General features: G+C 35.8%; 1 long non-coding RNA gene across 1 annotated transcript; it reads left to right on the forward strand.

The window, feature by feature from the left end:
- The first annotated feature begins 728 nt into the window (after nucleotides 1-728).
- On the forward strand, nucleotides 729-4,274 carry LOC126692077 (uncharacterized). Its single transcript, XR_007644933.1, has 3 exons — nucleotides 729-1,247; nucleotides 3,196-3,286; nucleotides 3,377-4,274. It is a non-coding gene; the product is annotated as an uncharacterized LOC126692077 (long non-coding RNA).
- The last annotated feature ends 1,485 nt before the right edge of the window (nucleotides 4,275-5,759 follow it).

Genomic DNA, 5,759 nt, shown 5'->3' on the forward strand with positions numbered 1-5,759 from the left:
AGAAGTATTTGGTCTGCCAAGAAGCTTCCGCTTCTAAGTTGGTCAATGTTGTCAGACCAGTCCTCTCTTCCTACACAGAAGAGAGCATTAATGCTATGTGCAATTTTCTTTCTCACGCAAAATATCTCCTCTTTTCTGATGAAACAATATATTTTTTTGATGGAAAAAAATCCTCTATTGTCAAACTTCTATACTTGTTTTATCAATCAGCCCTAGAAAAAGGCATAACCCTAACCCCAGCAATGCAGCAAAAATGGAGCCCAAAAAAATCCCCTCATTTTTCCTTCTTCCCATGCAAAAGTCATCATTTTCTACACCTACATGGGACTAACAGTCCCTTAGAGCATCCTTATCAAGAATGCTAAAATTTTTAGCATTTAACACTTCAAAAATCTACTTTATTTATTATATCATCCCACTTTAAAATACATCAAACATCAAAACTTCTATATTTTTTACCATTTCATTTAAATAATATAAACTATTCATTAAAATAATAATAAAACAACTTAACACAAACAACCAGCCAACCACCTCACCAACATGAGAATAAAAAACTATTTTTTTTTACAATTCAAGCTACAGTGAGCTTGTAAATACAAGTTCACTGTGCAAGTATGCCAAAAATTTTACAATTTGAAAGTTTTGATGGAGTTACTTTTTTGGTGTTTTGATGCTAAAATTTAGCATATTTCCATTTTAGCATCCTTAATGAGGATGCTCTTATCTCAAAACCATCAGCTACCTTGTCAAAGCAAAAAAACAGCCCCTCATTCTCCATATCAACACTTCAAAAATCCCAGCAATAACAAAGAGCAAAATCACAGCCCTACATTCAACATCCTAACAATAAGAAGCTTACAAACAGACTAGGAAACTCAGGAGAAATCCATCATTTTTACATCATCCGGAAACTACAAACATAGCCAACTCCCAACACTATCTCCACAACCTCCAAAACATCAAAAAACAGAACCAAAACATAGGAAGCTTCCTCCTTTCCTACCATCAACCCAAAAAAACCCAGCAAAGGTCCCTCATTTTTGCCATTTACCCAATAACTACAACCCACAATAGTAGTAGCGGCGGCAACAAACAACAACAACCACAGACAACGGCAACGAACAACAACAAAGACCAACAACAAAGAAAAGAGAAAAGAAGACAGAACCAGAAAGCTAAAGCGAAAGCATTGGAAAGCAGAGCAACCAAGGAGGGAAAATGGAGAAACTGAAAAGAAAAAAGAGGTAACATTAATTCCCTTCTCATGCTTTCAATACATGTTGTTTATGTGTTCATGCTTCTATACAGTTAGTTCATGTGCAAACACACACATCATAAGGATACATTTTGAAGGGATACTCACAAGCTGCCTTATTTTGAGGCACAAACTCATGCTCACACACATATGACATACCTACAGAAACAGCCACACACAACCAAATTCAATATACTTATCCAAATCCCAATCAAACACAAGTACCCAACAAAATTCAACACTAAACCCCAATCCTAAAACCCACAAATCAATCACCAATCGAAACCAAACCAAAAGGAAGGAGCTTTCGGTCCTAACAGAGAAACCAAAAAAGAGAGAGAGAAGGGTTTGAGTGGAGAGAGAATCAGTGAGAGAGGGTCTAAGGTTAGAGAGAGAAAGTGATTAGAGAGAGCGAAGGGCTTGGTTTTTAAGAACGCTTGCTGTGGTATTTGTAGCTCTCGATGGCCACAAGCAAGAGGATCGGTCATGGAGGCTCAGCTTGAGAGAAGAGTGAGAAAGAGATAGAGCTACGAGTGAGGAAACGGTGGAGTGAGAGAGAACGAATAAGAGATTAGTGAGAGATAAAAAAAAAAAAAAAAAAAGGATTTCTTCAGAATCTGAATGGAGAGTAGATGCATTTGAACTGAGTTAGGCCCGTATGGGTCAGGTACCATGTAAAATTAAAATAACGTATGCCCACCCAATTAGACTAATAGCCAAAGCCCAACCCCCAGGCAACTCACAATAAAACAAGTCATTCTTTCTAACCTTTAAGCCCAATTAGCCCTTCCCCATGAGGCCCAATCCAAAACACCAGCGCCCCTTTGAAATTTAAAACTTAAACCCCCACCATGCCCAGTACGTGAGTTTGCATTTCCAACCTTTGAGCCCAAAACTGAAACCATTTCCAACCTTTTAATCCCAAACCTCTTGCATTTCGGCTAAAAAAAATTAATAAGCCCATGCCTTAATCAAGTCCAAAATTGAACATTGACCCCAAAATTTTCCAAAATTATAATTTGACCGCACAAGTTTGTTGAAGTAACATTTTAAACCCCAAAATTAAAGGATTAATTGTTTTAATTCAGCCCTAAATTAAAGGATTTCATAGTTTTAATTGTTAAACCAATTTTTTGTTGATTTTTATCAATTTTTATGCGGTTGATCAAATTTGATTGAGCTTACATTGAAATCTAATAATGAGATTAAATTAATTTTGATGCTAAATTTAAAACTATGAAATTCTGTGTAAGTTAATTTTATATGTAACACAGGCTAAATTTTTAGTATAATTTTCATGAAAAATTGGTATTATTTTGGGATTTTTTAATCAAGCATGCCATTGAGGCTTGAGTATCAACTGATTGTTCATTGCTTTAGTGGCATATTAGTGAAAAATGAAACTAGCACCCAATTTAAAAATTAGAGAAAATATAATTATCTAAGCCCAGCTCTTAATAAGTTAAGACTAACCTTTTTAGAACCCTAGGCCATTCTCTTAAATCAACCAGCACTTTGAGGCCCATCAACTACTTAGGTCTCCATTTTAGCCAGCCCACCAACAACGGTTTCAGGCCAATCCGAAATTATCCATTGGCCCACCTTTTACAAATTGCATTTTCAACCCTAAACTCTTCAAAATGATATTTTAGACCCTAAAATCTCAAAAAATAGCACAAAGGCTCTTTAGGCAACAAAAATGCATTTTCATTCTCATACATTTTCTTGTTATTTCTTTGTGTATTCTTGTAGGGAATAAATACTTTGACAAAAGGAATTTACAAATTTGCATTTGTTGGGCTACGCTATGCAATGAGATGAGTTGCATTAAATTTACCATGCTATTTATATTTTTAGTCAAAAACCATGCAATCACATGTTTAACCATGTCTTTTGATTTTGTTTTTCTAAAATAAGTTGTTCATATGTCATCTTAGGATAAATTATATGCATTTTGCACCAAATATGCGTCGTCGAGTGGAAATGTTTGCGATAGGGGGAATAATATTGAGCGTGGGCGAAATCTAGGTAAATCACAAAAAATAATAAAATTGTTAAATAACAATGTTTTCATGTTCTTTAGGAATTTACTCATTTGTATTCCATGTTATTTCTTAGTGCCTTTTGCATGAGGTGAAGTACTTTGGGAAAAAGAGTTGCACTTGGTTTGCTATGCTATGCTACGCAATGAGGTAAATCTCATTAACTTTATCAAGTCCTTTACCCACTAGTCAGTGCCAAGAAATCACATGTTTAGCTATGACTTTTAATTTTGCTTGCCTAAATAAATTGCTTACATGCCATATATTCACATCTAAACTTAAGGAGGTCCAACTTGTGAACTAAGCACATTCTTTTGAAACCCTTTTAGGCCTCGCATCCACTTATGTTTCAACGAGTAGTCAAATTTGAACTCTCTTACATACTTAATTCAAGCCAATCCCACATTTAAATAAAAAGAAACACTAACCCATTTCTCTTAAGCCTAGTTTCAAAACATTTGCTTTGCATACAGTAGCTCTGTTGACCTGGAGAGCGTTGTAGCGACTACAAATAATTTCTCTAAAAAAAAGAAGAAGAAAATACCGGCTGAATTAAAGAATATCTTATCTCCTCTTTATTTCTTCTCTCTCTCTCTCTCTCTCCTCATAAGGAAAATTATACATACAATTTGAACAAAAAAGAAAACAAAAAATGCAATGAAATTACAAAAATTGTATTTCACACAAACTAGGATAATCAGAACAATAATTTTAAAAAAAAATCAGCCTTTATGTCAATGGTTCAAAATTACAATAGATTCGGACAAAACACAAGATTGAAAACGCAATTGAGTGTAATTCATTGGCAGTAAGGAAGAGGACAAGTGGTAGTGAAGGCATGGAAGATGAAAACGACAGTGAAGGCATGGAAGACGAAAACGACGCGACTTTCTCACTTGGAGGAGAAAAATAGCAATTTTCCTCTCGTTGATTTGATCCTCTCTCTCTCTCTCTCTCTCTCTAATGATAAGTTTATGGATATTAATAATTAAAGTTTAAGACTTAATTTAAGGGATAATCTCTTAAATTGAAATTTTATTAGCAATTAAAACATTGGAAAATTTTGTAGATTAAAAAAAAAAAATCATCGTTTCAAAAGAGAATATTAAAAAAAGTGTAGAAAATAAGAAAGGAAAATTATAGAAAGAATTAAGATAAGAAAGAGGAATAAATTAATCTTTCAATGAATTGCTTTCTTATTTTGTATTTGGGATTTATTTTTGTGCATTGTTTTGTATATGTGTTTATATATAGCATGTGCAAACTTAAAATAGAGATTTATTTTATGGCTACACCATAGGGTTTAGGAATTTGATTTGTTTTGTACAGATTGTGCGAATTGAGGGTAGAGATGTATTTCACAGTTTTAGATTTACAATTTAGGGTGGAGGTTTTAGGGTTTAAGGGTTTAAGGGTTAAGGGTTTAGGGATTGGGGTTTAGGGTTTAGGGTTGGGGTTTAGGGTTTGGGGTTAGGGTTTTGGGGTTTAGGGTTTAGGGTTTAGGGTTTAGGGTTTAGGGTTTAGGGTTTAGGGTTTTAGGGTTTTAGGGTTTTAGGGTTTTAGGGTTTTAGGGTTTTAGGGTTTAGGGTTTAGGGTTTAGGGTTTAGGGTTTAGGGTTTAGGGTTTAGGGTTTAGGGTTTAGGGTTTAGGGTTTAGGGTTTAGGGTTTAGGGTTTAGGGTTTAGGGTTTAGGGTTTAGGGTTTAGGGTTTAGGGTTTAGGGTTTAGGGTTTAGGGTTAAGGGTTTAGGGTTTAGGGTTTAGGGTTAAGGGTTAAGGGTTAAGGGTTTTAGGGTTTAGGGTTTAGGGTTAGGGTTAGGGTTTAGGGTTTAGGGTTTAGGGTTAGGGTTTAGGGTTTAGGGTTTAGGGTTTAGGGTTAAGGTTAGGGTTAAGGGTTAAGGGTTAAGGGTTAAGGGTTAAGGGTTTAGGGTTTAGGGTTTAGGGTTTAGGGTTTAGGGGTTTAGGGGTTAGGGTTTAGGGTTTAGGGTTTAGGGTTTAGGGTTTAGGGTTTAGGGTTTAGGGTTTAGGGTTTAGGGTTTAGGGTTTAGGGTTTGGGGTTAGGGTTGGGGTTAGGGGTTGGGGTTTGGGGTTAGGGGTTTGGGGTTAGGGGTTAAGGGTTAGGGGTTTAGGGGTTTTAGGGGGTTAGGGTTTAGGGTTTAGGGTTTAGGGTTTTAGGGTTTTAGGGTTTTAGGGTTTAGGGTTTAGGGTTTGGGTTTAGGGTTTAGGGTTTAGGGTTTAGGGTTTAGGGTTTAGGGTTTAGGGTTTAGGGTTTAGGGTTTAGGGTTTAGGGTTTAGGGTTTAAGGGTTAAGGGTTTAAGGGTTTAAGGTTTAAGGGTTAAGGGGTTAAGGGTTTAAGGGTTTAAGGGTTTAAGGGTTTAAGGGTTTAAGGGTTTAAGGGTTTAAGGGTTTAAGGGTTTAAGGGTTTAAGGGTTAAGGGTTAAGGGTTAAGGGTTAAGGGTTAG

This window comes from Quercus robur, chromosome 1 (genome assembly GCF_932294415.1).
Source record: "Quercus robur chromosome 1, dhQueRobu3.1, whole genome shotgun sequence".
Classification (NCBI taxonomy): domain Eukaryota; kingdom Viridiplantae; phylum Streptophyta; class Magnoliopsida; order Fagales; family Fagaceae; genus Quercus; species Quercus robur.